This window comes from Zea mays, chromosome 8 (assembly GCF_902167145.1).
Source record: "Zea mays cultivar B73 chromosome 8, Zm-B73-REFERENCE-NAM-5.0, whole genome shotgun sequence".
Classification (NCBI taxonomy): domain Eukaryota; kingdom Viridiplantae; phylum Streptophyta; class Magnoliopsida; order Poales; family Poaceae; genus Zea; species Zea mays.
This window is the reverse complement of record NC_050103.1, coordinates 8,900,406-8,918,425: the sequence shown is the minus strand read 5'-3', so window position 1 is coordinate 8,918,425 and position 18,020 is coordinate 8,900,406.

Genomic DNA, 18,020 nt, shown 5'->3' with positions numbered 1-18,020 from the left:
TCTAAGCGGCCCGAACCTGCAAATCTTGTCTACTGTTCCTCGTGCGACCAGCACGAACCATTTTGCTACAGTCGTCGACACCGTCCTACTCCTAAAAACACCTTGAGGGGCAACCCCGGGTGTGCGGTCGGACCCAAAACACCGACAGCTGGCGCGCCAGGTAGGGGGTGTGTCGACGATCCAAGCTAGCTCAATGGCCGTCACCTTCCATAGCAAAATCGCCGTGTGTCCCGGATCTGTATTCTGCTTCGGGACAATCTCGTCCGTAGCAGATGAAGAAGGAATTCTACACCGCCTCGCAGATCTGCCGGAACAGAAGTCTCCTCCAATAAACTCCGAAAATGCTGGAAAGACGCTACCTCCGGCTCTTCGGAAAAAGATTGTCTCCGGGGAGGCTGGAGCTAGAAGCTCGCTGACCCGGAAGACTCCGCTGTCTACTTCCCCGACGAAAGAATGGACACGGGTCATGAGAAAGAAGGAGACCAGGGAGAGGCAAGTCGTTCTTCCCGTTCCTCCGACCTCAAAGGAGAACGGAAAGAAAGTCGCCGCGGCAGCAGTACCGTTCTACCCCGACGTCCTCTTCATCGGGAGAGCAGAGTCGCTCGCCATCTCCGACGATGAACCGACCGCGCCTGGAGAAGAACCGCCTCAGCGAGAATCCCGCCGACGAAGGAACCGACGCAGGAATGTTCGACGACATCACGCAGCTGGAGAAAGGGATCCGGAGCAGCCTGTCTCGCGAGACGAGGTCTCAGAGATAGGAGAAACTCCGGAAGAACGCGTCTTCAGGGAACGAAGGAACTCTCGACGACGTGATCGCCGTCGGACTCAGGAGCAAGCCGAGCAAGATGCAAGGCAACGACGCGAGAATCCGCTCTTCGGGCGCAACTTGAACCCCGACTTCGCTCGAGCTATGAACACGCCGAGCGAAGTCGGAGGCGTTCTAGCTCGGATAGCTGACGGACTTCCTCGGACTCCCGACGCCGAGGGATACCGACGCCTGTTTACTCAGGCGGCCAACCATCTTCTACCGCTCGCTCACCCGCCGAACGATTTGCGACACACCATCAACAGTCGCCGAGACGCGCGAAGCTCCATCAATGCTTCGCGCGAACGGCGGCATGAGAACGAAATTCGCCGTCGGGAGGAGTATGACCGAGATCATGGTTTCCCGACTCAAAGCCAGGCCACCAGGACTGAGTCGGCAACAGCTTCAACTGGCGGTACCACCCGGGGACGGTCGAGGAACCGCCACCACCACTCCCCTCCCCGGGACAGACGTCATCCCCGACGACAGGAGGACACGTGCGGAGTATCTGCACTTACTCCGCGCCTTAGGGCCATCCAATGGCCTCCCAACTTCAAGGTATCCAATGTCGACAAATATGAACCTAAGCAGGATCCAGGGGGTTGGTTAGCCGTTTACACCACTGCCGCTCGAGCTGCCGGAGCATCCGAAGACGTCATGACCGCATATCTGCCCATCGTCCTTGGGCAAGATGCGCTGCAGTGGCTGCGACATCTACCCCGACACTGCATCGACGACTGGGGAGACTTCAGTCGACGTTTCATCGCCAACTTCCAGTCCCTCTCCGACAAGCCGGCGCAACCATGGGACCTCAAATCCATCAAGCGCCGGGGGGATGAGACTCTCCGGTCATACCTTAAAAGGTTCCAGACCATGAGAAACCGCATCCCCGAGGTCACGGAGGCGGCCGTGATCGAGGACTTCTACAGAGGATCCAATGACTCGGTTTTCGTCCGAGCCATACTACAAAAGGCGCCGACTACTTCCGAGGAGCTGTTCCGGGAAGCCGACCTCTACATCACCGCCGACGAGCGGGCCCAGGATCTCATCGGAGGAGCAAAGCCTGCACCGGCAGCGCCACGACGTGACGCGAACCAGCCGTCCGACAAACGCTGGGAGAAGAGGCCTCGAGAAGAAGTACACGCCGCCGGACCACCCGCCTCTCGCGCCCGAGGAGGACCTCGTGGAGGCGAGCGCACGTTGGACGACATCCTCGACGCCCAGTGCCCGTACCACAAGGACATGCGCCACACCCTTCGAAACTGCCGGGACTTCAAGCACTCCGTTGGGCACGGCCGACCCTTCCAACCTCTACCGCCTCCTCCGCCGAGGGGAGGACCAGATGAACCACGACAGCCCCATCGGCAGGAGGAGGGGGGAGGAGGAGCTTTCCCGCGCGTTGACAGGGAGGTCAACGTCATCGTCGGCGGACATGGGTCGCAGGAGAACAAAAGACAACAAAAGCTCAACGACCGCCAGATACTGGTGGCGACCACCGGTCCTCCCGCCCCGTACCGGTGGTCGGAGCACCCGATCACTTTCACTCGGGAGGATCAGTGGCTCAACTTCGACCATCCAGGCAAATACCCACTCCTCGTCGATCCGGTGATCCGAGAGAGCCGGGTAAAGAAGGTGCTAGTGGACGGGGGGAGCAGCATCAACATCACCTTCCCCCGTACACTCCAAGGCTTGGGAGTTCACCTCAAAGAGCTCCACGAGTCGGACACTCCTTTCTTCGGCATCGTGCCGACGGAAGGGGAGTACCCGCTGGGCCACATCTACATGCCGGTCACCTTCGGAACTCCGGAGAACTACAGAACCGAGTTCCTGAGATTCGAGGTGGCGAACTTCGACTGCGGGTACAACGCCATCATCGGGAGGCCGGGACTGGCCAAATTCATGGCCATTCCGCACTATACATACATGATACTGAAGGTGCCGGGACCACGAGGAATCATAACTGTGCGTGCCGACTTCCAAGGTGCCGCAGAGTGTTTCCGAGTGGCCATTCAGGCAGCCCTCACCACCAAGCCGTCGACGGTTCCTTCTACATCGGCGAACTCTAAGCCTGAGGAAGGCCTCACGGTACCGGCGAATGAAACTCAGGCCGCGACCTCTATGCGGCCGACTGAAGAAACCAAAAGAAAAACCTGGGGTTCGCTGACGAGCGCAAGACGGCTATCATCAGCTCCAGTTTGAACGACAAATAGGAAAGCGCGCTCGTCCAGTTTCTGCAAGATAACCGGGATGTATTCGCGTGGCAACCTGCGGATATGCCGGGAGTCCCAAGAGAACTGGCCGAGCACAAACTGAAAGTCTACCCCCAAGCGAGGCCGATTCGACAAAAGCTACGTCGTTTCACGCCCGACAAGAGAGAAGCCATTCGTGCCGAATTAGCTCGCCTGGTCGCGGCTGGATTTATTAGAGAAGTATTACACCCTGAGTGGTTAGCCAATCCTGTTCTTGTACTCAAAAAGAATAAAGTGGATTGGCGCATGTGCGTCGACTATACCGATCTCAACAAACACTGTCCGAAGGATCCCTTCGGGCTCCCGAGGATAGATCAGGTGGTGGATTCCACCGCTGGATGTTCTGTGTTGTCTTTCTTAGATTGCTATTCCGGGTATCATCAGATTAGTTTGGCAAAAGAAGACGAGGAAAAAACGGCGTTCATCACTCCGTTTGGTGCCTTCTGTTATACCTCCATGCCGTTCGGCCTCAAAAACGCTGGAGCGACTTATCAGAGAGCCATTCAAACATGCCTAGCCGATCACTGGGGCAAGCGTGTAGAGGCTTACGTTGATGACGTGGTGATCAAAACTGAGAATCCGGAAAACTTCATCGAAGATTTACAGCTGGTTTTCAACAGCCTGAGAAGATATAGATGGAAGCTCAATCCTGAAAAATGCGTTTTCGGGGTACCAGCAGGAAAGTTGCTCGGATTTATCGTCAGCCACCGGGGAATTGAGGCTAATCCAGATAAGATTGAAGCTATCATGAAGATGGAAGCTCCTCGGTCACAAAAGAAGGTTCAGCGACTCACAGGATGTATGGCAGCTCTAAGCAGATTTATATCCAGACTGGGGGAGAAAGGCTTGCCGTTTTACAAGCTGCTTAAGAAGGTAGATAAGTTTCAATGGACTTCAGAAGCACAAGAAGCTCTAGATGCACTTAAGAAATTCCTGACAACACCACCAGTACTAAAGCCGCCCCGGCGAGCTACGCCAACTCAACCAGCTGAAGATTTGCTGCTATATATCTCTTGCACGACTCACGTGGTAAGCACTGCGTTGGTAGTCGAACGAGTGGAAGAAGGGCATGCTTATCCGGTACAACATCCTGTCTACTTCATCAGTGAGGTTCTGGGTCCATCAAAGAAGAAGTATCCTCAAGTTCAGAAGCTATTATATGCAGTACTTCTAACTGCCCGCAAACTACGCCACTACTTTGACGACCACAAAGTCATAGTAGTTACTGGTTTTCCAATAGGGGACATTCTTCACAACAAGGAAGCCATTGGCCGAATAGCCAAGTGGGCTTGCGAGTTGGGATCCCATGATATCGAGTTCCGACCTCGCACAGCCATCAAAACTCAAGCACTGGTTGATTTCGTATCAGAGTGGACAGAACAGCAAGTACCGGATAATCCAGAAACCGCAGAAGTATGGCGAATGTATTTTGATGGCTCGCTGAAACTGCAAGGAGCAGGAGCAGGAATTCTCTTCACTGCACCTGGAGGCGAGCACCTCAAGTATGCTCTCCAGCTGCTATTCCCGGCCTCTAACAACGCAGCCGAGTATGAAGCTTTGATACACGGATTAAACATCGCCATATCACTGGGCGTCAAAAGATTGATGGTATATGGAGACTCTCTGGTAGTCATTAGCCAGATAAACAAAGAATGGGATTGTTCAAGTGATTCAATGGGAAAATACTGCGCTGCCGTCCGAAAGCTGGAAGATAAGTTCGAGGGTCTGGAATTTCATCATGTGGAAAGGGATCGTAACACAGCAGCTGATACACTATCCAAGCTCGGATCCGGTCGAACTCAGGTCCCACCCGGAGTTTTCGTGCAAGAAATTACACGGCCGAGTATCTCAATAGATCAAACAGAAGAGTGCAACATCGTAGATCAACCCGAGTCAGACTCTGATGACTGGAGGAGGCCGATCATTAAGTACATAAAGAACGAAGAAGAACCAGACGACAAGAACTCGGTAGAGCGCATTGCCAGACAGTCGGCTCACTACACACTCATTGGGGAGATATTATACAGAAGGGGTGCATCAGGTGTTCTCATGAAGTGCATTCTCCCGTCCACTGGGAAGCAACTTCTGGAGGAGGTCCATGCAGGGCAATGCGGAATACATGCAGCCTCCAGAACACTAGTCGGGAAGGTCTTCAGGTCAGGATTCTATTGGCCGACGGCGAAGAACGACGCAGCCGAGTTAGTTCAGAGATGCGAAGCTTGTCAATACCTGTCAAAGCAACAGCACATGCCAGCACAGCAGCTACAGACCATACCAGTAACTTGGCCTTTCGCATGCTGGGGATTGGATATGATTGGACCTTTCAAGAAAGCTCAAGGAGGTTACACCCACGTATTGGTGGCGATTGACAAATTCACTAAATGGATAGAGTTCAAGCCCATTGCTTCTTTAACCTCTGCTAAGGCCGTGGAATTCATATAGGATATAATATTCAGATTCGGGATACCAAACAGCATCATCACTGACTTAGGATCCAACTTCACCAGCTCAGAATTCTTTGACTTCTGCGAGCAAAAAAGCATTCAGATCAAATACGCATCTGTGGCGCATCCAAGAGCCAACGGGCAGGTTGAGCGAGCCAACGGAATGATATTGGAGGCACTCAGGAAAAGGGTCTTCGATAAGAATGAAAAATTCGCAGGAAAATGGATAAGAGAACTACCTTATGTCGTTTGGAGCCTGAGAACCCAACCTAGCCGAGCCCTGCATGGAAACACCCCTTTCTTCATGGTCTATGGGTCGGAGGCAGTGCTACCTGCTGACCTCAAGTTTGGGGCGCCAAGATTGATCTTCGAAAGCATAGCGGAAGCTGAGGCGACCAGGCTGGAGGATATTGATGTACTTGAGGAAGAGCGACTGAATGCAGTAATCCAATCAGCACGGTACCAGCAGACTCTAAGGCGCTATCACGATAAGGCTGTGCGGCAATGGTTCTTTTCAGTAGGAGACCTCGTCCTCCGCCGAATTCTAACGGGGGAGGGACGGCACAAGCTATCACCCTTATGGGAAGGACCCTTCATAGTAGCAGAGGTCACTCGGCCCGGATCGTATCGCCTCACCCAGACGGATGGCACAGAAATTGGGAACTCTTGGAACATAGAGCACCTCAGAAAGTTTTACCCCTAGCTGTATTTCAAAACAGCCGGGGCGACCATGTACTCTGTAAAGTGGAAATATGTCATCAATAAAGATAGATTTCAAAGATACTCGGTTCGTTTATGATCGACTTGCATTCTTACTTAACTCGGGGTGACCACTATGCCCTACAAACGGAGCAATCGACTTAAGTCGGCAACGACTTAAGGCGGTGTAACATGCTCACGCTTACTTAACTTGGGGTGACCACTATGCCCTGCAAACGGAGCAATCGACTTAAGTCGGCAACGACTTAAGGCGGTGCAACATGCTCACACTTACTTAACTCGGGGTGACCACTATGCCCTACAAACGGAGCAATCGACTTAAGTCGGCAACGACTTAAGGCGGCGCAACATGCTCACGCTTACTTAACTCGGGGTGACCACTATGCCCTACAAACGGAGCAATCGACTTAAGTCGGCAATGACTTAAGGCGGTGCAACATGCTCACGCTTACTTAACTCGGGGTGACCACTATGCCCTACAAACGGAGCAATCGACTTAAGTCGGCAATGACTTAAGGCGGTGCAACATGCTCACGCTTACTTAACTCGGGGTGACCACTATGCCCTACAAACGAAGCAATCGACTTAAGTCGGCAACGACTTAAGGCGGTGCAACATGCTCACGCTTACTTTACCTAGGGGGACCACTATACCCTACTAACGGAGTTATCGGCTAAAAGTCATTTACGGCTTAAACCGGTATAGCATACTCGTGCTTATGCAGTTCAGGGGATGATTTCCATATCCCACAAACAAACTTCATAATCATCATGTAGCGTTACCACAAATTCGAAATTCGGGTACAATAAGAAAATGATGATGTCATTTGAATGATAAGTCGATAACCTCTAACGAGTACTTGATCATGCTAACTGCGCGCTCAGAGCACGCGAACTGTTTCTTTATTTTCCAATGTCTTTCTCAGGAACGACTGACGAAGAAGGGCGATTCGAGGAGTCAGGGGCAGCATTCACATCGGCTCTTATATCTTCAGGGACAACCACGCTAGGTCTTCTCATCAAGATTCGTCCCGCCCGAATGGCCTTGTCCAGGGCCTTATCGCGCTGAGCTTTGAAAGTGGCAGCAGTTTCTTCGGCAACTTTAACAGCCTGCTGGGCAGTTTCTAACTCTTGAGCAATGGATTTCTTAGAAGCTCGGAGTCCCTTGATGATGGTATCCTTTGCTGATAGCAACTGTGTAAGGTGGGTCACTTCGTCCGAGGATTCTTGCAGCTGACGACGCTGATTGTCCAGCTCCTCCATCGTAAAGTGGTGGCTCCTCTCCAAGATGGTCAGCGAGTTGCTGGAATCTTGGTACAATCTGTCAAGGTTGTCGCGAGAAGCAGCAAGGATGCGTTTTTCTTCCTACAAGCAAAAAATCAACTCATTCAGAATCCAAGAGCATGATAAGGCAAAGCACGGGTTCGTAAGCTACCTTCTCAGAGTCAAGCTGAGCATGAAGAGAAGAACTCAGAGCGTTGGCATCATCCAAAGCCGCAGATACCTGACTCAACTCGATCTGACTCTGAGAATACTTCTCCTCGAAGTCAGCGCACCGTTGAGCCATTTCAGCTTGATCTTGGGAATGTTTTTCTTCAAGAACTGCAATCTGCCGAGTCATTCCTATCAAGGAGTAATCAAATGAAATAAGGTCAGAAGGTAAAACAATCCACGAGCAAAGGCAAAGAAGAAGAAGGAAAAGAACACCGACCAGCATTTGTTGCCTCCAACTCAGACACACGACGTTGAAGCGACACTGGATTCCAGCATGCAAGAGACGAAGCCACTTCCGGGACAGAAGCACCCTGCAATCTCAGCTGGCTGGCCATCCCATTCACTAAAGCCTGATGAGAAGAACAGATGAGTAGAATGGCAACAGTTCATACAATGTAGGGATCAAGCTACAATACAGCACAATTACCTAGAGGTTGGAGAAGAACGAAGATATTCCCAAATCAGGAGAGATCAGTGGATAATCAGGTGCAAGACCACCACCCGAAGCAGCTTGCAGCAGACCAGCAGGAACGAGCTCAGTACATTCAGCAGAGCCTAACGCCAGACTAGTGGGGATGCTGCCCTCTAAAGCGACCCCTTGATCTGGAGTTTGAGCCACCACCATGCCGCCGGAGTGTGGAGGTGAACCCGCGTGAACGTCCATAGAAGTGCAGGAAGGAGACCCTGCTCGGGCACCCTCGGGGGCTGGGTCACAGTCGGCACTGCCCACCTGAGCCGGATCATCCCCGGCAACACCCTCGGGGGCTGGGCAGTGGCCTACACTCTTCGCCCGAGCTAAGTCACTCCCGACGACATCCTCGGGGGCTGGGCATATATCAGCGCCATTCTTGGGACCCAGGCTCTCTGCCGTGACCACCTCTAAGGTTGACGGGCCTTCAGCTACTTCCATGGGATCAGAACGATCCAGGTCAGCATCCCGACTCTCGAGATCATGCTCTAAGGTCGACGAGGCACGGGATGACCTCAACCCAGCATCTGGCACGGCTGCACAAGTTTCTGTCGCGTCAGCATCTGCAGTTTCCAACAACAAGTTCTCAGGGACCATATCCTCTAGAGCTTGATCAAAATTGGCCATGGACAGTTCTTGCAGACCAATAAGGGCAGACAAGGCGGGAGAAGGAACTCCACTACTTCCACCGCTAGCGACGAACTGCCGACTGTTTTTCCGAGTTAATGGAATTTCATTTTCTTCCTCCTCATCCTCCACAGTAACAGCACAAACAGCATCCTCATTGGGGTCAGCAGCAGGCGGAGCACACCCATTGGGATCAATGTCAGCAAGGCCAGTTGCAGTCATTTCTTCGGCAGCAGGAGCTAAGGTACTGGCATCCTCGTCAAAGCTGGATACTCGCCGGAGGCGTCTTCTCTTCTTTTTCTGCTCATCAGCAGAAGGCTCGGGCTGACTGGTTCGGCTAGGGCGCCTCGGGCGAGTACTGACAGGTTTTGGGACATCCAAGGTCGCATCAACCTCTGGAAGGGGCACCACTGCCAATGTACCATCAGGAGCAACATCGGATGAATCCTCAGCTAGCAGATCGAGCATATCATTTATGTCAGCATCACTGGGGTTCAAAGGCACTTCGAAGTAAACCTGCCGTTCATCATCAGGAATTGCCCCGAGCGAAGCAACCAAAGCACTGACTTCCTCGGCAGAAGGTCGCACTCTAAGACCCAAATTGCTATCAGTCACGGGTGGATTGGACACAAAAAGGGTGAAAGCTTTGGGAGAAGGAAGGTTCCAAGCCGAGTAAGCCACTGGAGCACCAACGTTTGAAACTTTACCCCTGAGGATCAGTTCGAGTCGGCTTACCAAATCAACAGAAGGAATTCTCCTATTGGTAACTCGGGTTGAGTCGGCCAGCCCTCGGTAAAGATATGCCGGATAGGCCCTGTCTTTCAGCGGCTGAATGTTTTTGAAAACGAAATCTGTGACCATAGCTTCGGCAGTCAGACCTCTCTCTTTCAGTAATCCGACTTCAGTAAGCAACACGCCTGCCTCGGCCACTTCTTGATCCGTGGGAGACTCAGTCCAACTCAGAGTACGAACGTCTGGCTGTCTTCCTGAGCGGGGAGGGAGAGAATTTCCATAATTATCAATTATAAACCACTCCAGACGCCAACCTTTAATGCTGTCCTTGAGGGGTATCTCGAGATACTCGGTCTTCCGCCCACGGCGCATCTCCAAACTGGCACCTCCGACCAACTGATGTTGCCCCCCGGCCATCCCAGGACGACAGTGATACAGATATTTCCATAAGCCAAAATGCGGCAGCACGCCGAGATAAGCTTCGCAAAGGCGAACGAAAATAGAGATTTGGAGAATGGAATTAGGGTTCAAATGAGTCAGGTTGATGTGATAAAAATCAAGGATGCCACGGAAAAAAGGAGATATGGGAAGGCCGAGGCCGCGAAGAAGGAAAGGAGTGTAAACTACTGATTCGTGGGTATCTTCGGTTGGGACAGTAGTCCCGTGGCAAGCCCGCCAAGAACAGAGTTCCCGCGGAGGAAGAACCCCGATGGAGACAAGGCGGAAATGCTCAGCTTCAGAAATTACAGACATGTGGTTACCTGCGAAGGGTAACTGGCTGTTGGGGTCGATTGCGGGGATCACTGCAGCAGACGAGTTCGCAGTTTTTCTCTTGGGCGTCATCTTGCTTCTCACTGGCGAAACAGAGTAGGAGGCGAGTGGCAGAGAAGATTCAGATGCGGAAATGCAAGAACTAGGGCACGGAAAGCAAAGGCGGCTAAAAGCGCGACTCTTAAGGGATATTCTTGAGCCAGATACCCTTTTAAAAAGTGCCCAGTCATCACCCGGCGGTCATCTCCAAAATTCCAGCATGCCCCGTGGATATCCGACAGTTATTTCCAAGAGAGCCGACGTGCCACCTCATCACTCGGTTATTTTCCTCAAAATAACTTGTAAAGCTGGCTATCATTCGGCGTTACCTCTAAAATGCCGACCACGTGTTCAATCGCTCGGCATTACTTCTAAAATGCCGATGCCGACCTTCAATCACTCGGCGTTACCTCTAAAATGCCGACCACGTGTTCAATCGCTCGGCATTACTTCTAAAATGCCGATGCCGACCTTCAATCACTCGGCGTTACCTCTAAAACGCCGACCACGTGTTCAATCGCTCGGCATTACTTCTAAAATGCCGATGCCGACCTTCAATCACTCGGCGTTGCTTCTAAAACGCCGACCACGTGTTCAATCGCTCGGCATTACTTCTAAAATGCCGATGCCGACCTTCACTCACTCGGCGTTGCCTCTAAAACGCCGACCACGTGTTCAATCGCTCGGCATTACTTCTAAAATGCCGACGCCGACTTTCAATCACTCGGCGTATCCTCTAACGCGCCGACCACGTGTTCAATCGCTCGGCATTACTTCTAAAAATACCGACGCCGACCTTCAATCACTCGGCGTTGTTTCTAAAACGCCGACCCTGTATTCTGTCGCTCGGCATTACTTCTAAAATGCTGATGCCGACCTTCTATCATTCGGCATTGCCTCTAAAACGCGGATCTTGTGTTTGATTGCTTGGTGTTACTTCTAAAACGCTGATGACAACCTACACATCGCTCGGCGTTGTTTCTACTACATTAAAAGAATCAGTTCAACATTCAGGAAAAGCAACGACAAGTCATCAAAAAGGGGGGATCAACGATAGTTCTTCATTAAAGGGAAGTTAACGAATTTACAAACCAACTCTTCACGAGTTGGTACTTCCCTACTTCTACTCTACATTATTACTACTACTAAACTACACTAATTACTACTACATTATTCTAACTATACTAAACTATACTAACATCTAAGAAGACCAGTGGCGTCTAGCCACTGGCCCTGCCCCTGCCGCCGCCGCCGCCCTTGGTGCTGCCCTTGCTGCTGCCACCCTTGGTGCTGTCCCTGCTGCCGTCGCCGCCGCCCCTGCCACTGCCGCTGCCGTCACCGTCGCCGTCGTCGTCGTCGTCGTCATCGTCATCGTCGCCTTCACCCTCGTCGCCGCCGTCCGAGTCCTCCTCATCAGAGGAGTACTCCGACTCATCCGAGCCTTCGAGCCCGGAGCGCTCGACGGCCGGGATGTACGTCCAGACCTCCGCGGCTATCCCCTGGGAGTCGTCCGAGTCATCGGACGACGCCGGGGGAGAGACGGGAGCCGAAGACCCCTCGGACTCGGAGGAGAACTCCTCCTCCGAGTATTCCGAGTCACCGAAATCCTCCGATGGAGGAGTCGGCTCGCGCTTGCGCTTGTTGTTCTTGCCCATGGCGGAAGCAGACAGAGGGGAGGAAAAGAAGGCAGTAAGGAGCAGCGAAGAGATGTGGAGAAACCAGAGAAGCAAAGGGGTTATTTATAGAAGGGAAAGGCAACCGCTCACTTCTAACCGCGGTCACTGAACAGTCGCAAGGCATTCAATAAGCACTTCCACCCATCTGAAGACACGTCAGACGGCGGACGCCGTTTCATGCAACACTACACCCATTGGGACTCCAGTCAACAGCGCAAAGGATATGATTACACTAGCCGTCCCATCGCATTACTACTCAGAGGCAACCGGCTAAAACACTCAGCGTACCAAGCCGCCCCTTGCCCACACCCATTGGGGGGGGACGCCCAGGAATTATCAGTATATTTTTCAAAACGGTCACATCCGTGCAGGGCACGCAGTGAATACCTCAAGACAAAAATGAGATATCAGTAAGGATCAGTGGAAAGCCAAATATAGCCAGCAAAGTACAAGATATGGCCGACAGAAGCGACGTGAAGACTAGACAGAGAACGTCTGTCAAACGTCCAATCAATCACAGAAGCAAATAAATTGCACTACCAAGCAAGATATGGATGGATTGCAAACTCGGCTGCTCAAGACAAAATATACGCTGACCTCTGTAGCAAAATATTGATGACATAATGCTGACCTCCAAAGCATAATGCAAAATAGCTTCATGCCAGTTTCCACAAGCGAAAGGAAGACCTTCGAATGGATTATCCTTAAAAAATCCATTTGAAGGTCGGGGGCTACACCCATTGGGTGCACCTCCGGTGCACCCCATGGAGTATTATTCTAAGCCGATATAGCGCCGACTTCTAAGGCGTAGAGCAAGACTGAAAAGACCGATCCTCAACCGAGATGCAGGAGCGCGAATGGAGATAACCTTGGGAAGAAGACCTTCGAGTAGATTATCTTCTAAAATCTACTCAAAAGTCGGGGGCTACACCCATTGGGTGCACCTCCGGTGCACCCAATGAAGTCCAGAGTCTTACAATCCAAAATGCCAACCTCTAAGGCACAAGAACAAAACCAAACTTTGGTCAAATGAGTGATCGGAGCTAGAGAAGACAGCAGAAAGTCATTTTTTGGACCTTGGATCTTTGAGTTGATTACCTCTAAATCAACCCAAAGATCGGGGGCTTGTGGGGGATAGATATCCCCTGGGTCCACTAAAGAAGTAAAAGGCCTCACGAAAGGCCCAAGGGCCCAATAATTCGTAAGGTCATTCTTTCGTGGGCCTAGGGAAGGACAACCAACAAAGAAAAGAAGACGTGAGACTGATTAGCGCAAACCCAGACGGCCCACAACGTCGGGCGAATGAATCGCAACAGAGACCCGACTTTCCCGCGCTGAAGCCCACATGCAACAGAGCCATGCGAGGATAAGTCGGCAAGGGTTACGTAGGGATAAACTCAAGAGGTTCACTATCTTTTAGCTACTTGTTATCATACTCACGTGTACTGCCCCACGGTCGAATATATAAGACCTAGGGGGCACCCCTTCAGAACGATCGCCCCTGTTCTACTTAGCCATACACATAAACTCTCTACGTCCTCTATCCGGAGGACCCTCTTGTAACCACGCTCATATACTCACCAGGACGTAGGGTGTTACGCACTTCTAAGCGGCCCGAACCTGCAAATCTTGTCTACTGTTCCTCGTGCGACCAGCACGAACCATTTTGCTACAGTCGTCGACACCGTCCTACTCCTAAAAACACCTTGAGGGGCAACCCCGGGTGTGCGGTCGGACCCAAAACACCGGCACTACCCAGGTTAAGAGCAGGTACCACCAGAGGAGGACTACTACGATGGGTTTGATGAGATCTAGGTCATCGTCTCCAAGTCACCCGCGCTTGTGGAGCAGTTATCTTAGTTCAATTATTTATATTCAGTTATTTGTGTATGACAATTTTGTTATGTAATTAAGATTTTGACATTGGTTTCTATACACTAATAAGTCATCATATGTGTGAAACTTGATCCTGGCACAGATATGAGGTGCATCTATATTTATCCTTAAATCCGGGTGTGATAGAAGTAGTATCAGAACCATGTTGATTATAGGACGCTATCCTAGATAGAACTAGACAAACCTTTGCCTAGTTACCTTAGCTACTTTGATTCTTTCTATACTTTCCTTGGTCATTTGTTACCTTTTATTACTCTCATCCTGATTTATCTTATCTTTTCATTCAATACAAAAAGGGATTTCACAATTTGGAAACCTACACCCAACTTTTACCTAAGGATTAAGAGTCCTAATCCTAGAAAAACAATTTTTGTAGGTACCGATACGCTTGGATGTTTGTTATTATGAAACTTGGTTGAGTTGCTTCTTTGATTGAGTGGAATATTTGTGGGGCTATATCCACAATAACACCTAATATAGTAGGTACATTCTAGAATGTACCTGGCATAGATGTAGTATTGCAATTGATAGGTAGGTGGTGCTCTAGACTTACTCGGCCATATACCCTGATTGACTGTGCTATCATGACCTAAAAGACCCAACTTAAAAGACATGTGTTCTGCTTACTTACTATCAATTTTATATACAAAGCTATCTTACCTATGTATTTCTGATCCCAGATGGTGAATACCAGGACATGAAGAGGTATTGATCAACCTGCATGTATATGTCTGGGAAGGTCAAGGATCAGTTCGGAATCACAAATGAATCCTCCAAATCCTCCACCTGCTGGGATGGAAGCGTTTCTCACTGCCCAAACCCAATTGCTGCAGAATATGGCCAACATGTAGGCTCAACTCAACAATAATCAACAGCAACCACACCAGCCACCTCTCAGAGACAAGCACAAAGAGTTCATGAGTCATAAGCCTCCAACATTCTCTAGCTCTCTAGATCCACTATAGGATGATGACTAGTTGAAATCTATGGAAAAGATGCTTAATATTGCACAATGCACTGATCGAGAGAAGGTCCTATATGCTTCGGATCGCATCACTGGCCTTGCTGTTGATTGGTGGGACGCCTACTATGTAGCCCATACTGCCGTCGACACCATCACTTGGGCTAAGTTCTTTGCGAGCTTAAGAAATTACCACATTCCAGCTGGGCTGATGAAGATTAAGAAGAAGAAGAAGTTCCATTCACTCAAGTAGAGAGGAATGTCTGTGAGCGAGTACAGGGACAAGTTCATTCATCTGTCCATATATGCTTCTAAAGAGGTCACAGACGATGAGAAGAAGTAGGAACTATTTCTGAAGGGACTTATTTGGCCACTCCAGTATCAGCTGATGCCTCGCTCCTTTCCATCTTTCTAGAGACTTCTGGATAAGGCTATCGTTCTGGAACACAAGCGTATTCAGATGGGCAAAATGGTGAGGAAGGTCATCACCTAGAGTCAGGTGGTAGCAGTTCTCGTCCTCGCTATGCCCAACAGTAGGGACCCTAGTTCACACAGGAGGGCAAAGTGTTGGACAACAGTCATTTCAGCGTTCTGCCTAGCAGCCATAGTTAGCGACTCCACAAACACCGCGTACTAGTAAGGTGACCCTAGTGAGTACCCTGGCGAGGCCTACTAGCCAAAACACTACTCCAGGCAATGCTTACTTCAAATGCGTAGAAGTAGGGCATTACGCTAATGTCTGCCCTAAGAGAAGTGCATACACCACCCATCACGACCCAACAGGCGGAATCAACCTTCTAGTGGTGGAAATCAGACTATGTATAATAATCGTGGCCACAGGGACTATTCAATTGGCTGAGTTCACCACATGAACGCTGAGACTACTACTAATGGCTCTGACGCGTGATTGGTATGTGCCTTGTTAATTCGGTACAGGAATCTGCGCCTTTTTTCTCGAGCTTCACATGCTTTAATCTCTAGCTGATATGTGGATAAATATAATCCACACATAGATGCTATGCCCAAGAACATGATAGTGCGCTCGCTTGTGGGAGTTATAACTGCTGGACTTATGTCTAGATATTACTATATGAATTTTGGGAAGGAATTTTTGGGATACCCCTATATTACTAAAATTGTAATCATCGTAAATTGATGTGATCCTTGTCATGTCCTGGTTAAGGAAATGTGATGCAATGATAAATTGTGCTAGAGGGTCTGTACAACTCAACAACCTCGAGGGAGAAAGATTTGAGTTTGTCGCCACTTTAACTCCAATAACTGATTAATTTGTCTTCCAATTGGGATGCAGTCTAGTGGAGGGTATTCGTGTGGTTAGCAAGTTTCTAGATGTCTTTCTAGAAGAGTTGCTCATAATGCCACCATATCAAGATGTGGAGTTTATTATTGATCTCTTACTTGGAACCTCCCCTATTTCCTAAAGACCCTATACAATGTTCGTATAAGAATTAAAATAACTGAAGAAACAATTAAAAGAGTTACATGATATGGGATTTATTCGTTCTAGTTCCTCGCCTTGGAGAGCACTTGTCCTATTTGTTCAGCAAAACGGATGGTTCCCAAAGGATGTGCGTGGATTATCAGTCTCTCAACAATGTAACCATTAATAATGAAGTATCCATTACCCCATATTGAAGATCTATTTGACCAAATGAGAGGTGTCAAAGTCTTATCCAAAATTGATCTGAGATCTAGTTTTCATCAGATGAAGATCATGCCTTTTGATATTCCCAAGACGACTTTCTCCACCCGATATGGACTCTATGAGTAGACCGTCATGTCATTTGGCTTGACCAATGCACTAGCCTCCTTCATGTATCTGATGAATAAGGTGTTCATTGAATATCTTGACAAATTGGTCGTACTATATTGACGACATTTTGGTCTATTACATGGACGATGAAGAATATGAGGGACACCTAAGGCTAGTATTGCAGAAGTTGAGAGAGAACCAACTTTATGCCAAATTCAGCAAATTTAAGTTTTGGTTGGATGAGATGACTTTTCTAGGTCACATCATCACCAATGGGAGAATCGTTGTAGATCCAGCCAAGGTTAAAAAAGTATTGGAGTGGAAGCCACCTTAGTCAGTTACATAAATCTAGAGTTTTTAGACTCGTTGGATATTATCAACGCTTTATTGAGTGATTTTCCAAAACAGTGAAGCATATTACCTCGTTGTTAGAAAAAAGGGAAGAAGTTTAATTAGACTCAGGCCTGCCAAGATAGTTTTGAAGAACTGAGATCGAGATTGACAACAACACCAATACTGGTTATGCTTGATCTGCAGAAGGGTTTTTACATATACTGTGATGTGTCTTGTCAAGGATTGAGACATGTTATTATGCAGAAAGGACATGTCATTGCCTACGCATCTCGGTAGTTGAGGAAGCATAAGTTGAACTACCCCACTCATGATTTAGAACTTGCAGCCATTGTGCATGCCTTTAAGATTTAGAGACATTATATAATGGGAACTAAGTGTCATATCTATATAGAATATAAGAGTTTAAAGAATATCTTCACCCAAAAAGGACCTCAACCTTAGACAACACCGTTGTTGGAACTTACTAAGGATTATGACCTAGAGATTCATTATCACCCCGGCAAGGCGAATCTGGTTGCAGATGCTTTGAGTTGGAAGGGCTAGGCTCATATGGCTATGGTCGCTCAAATGTCGGATGAATTGACAAAGGAGTTTGAGAAACTCAATCTTGGAATAGTCACTCATATGGAAGGAGATACCATAGAGCTAGAACCAACTCTAGAGCAAGAAATTCAGAAAGTTTAGATCAAAGATGCTAAGATACAAGAAATCAGAGATCTAATAGCAAAAGGCAGGGGTTCAAACTTCATGGAGGATGATCAGGGCACAATCTAGATCAAGAACAGGATATGTATGCCTAAAATAGATAGTCTCTAAGATACTATACTGAAGGAAGCTCACGACTCAGCCTATTCTGTTCACCCTAGTAGTACAAACATTTAAGATGGCAATGGGTACCCGCGACCCAATACCCGATGGGTATTTACTCCATTAGGGTATGTATATGGGATAAATATCTACCCATGAGTCTCTTAATTGGCAAAAATCTTCACCCAAAGGGTAAATAG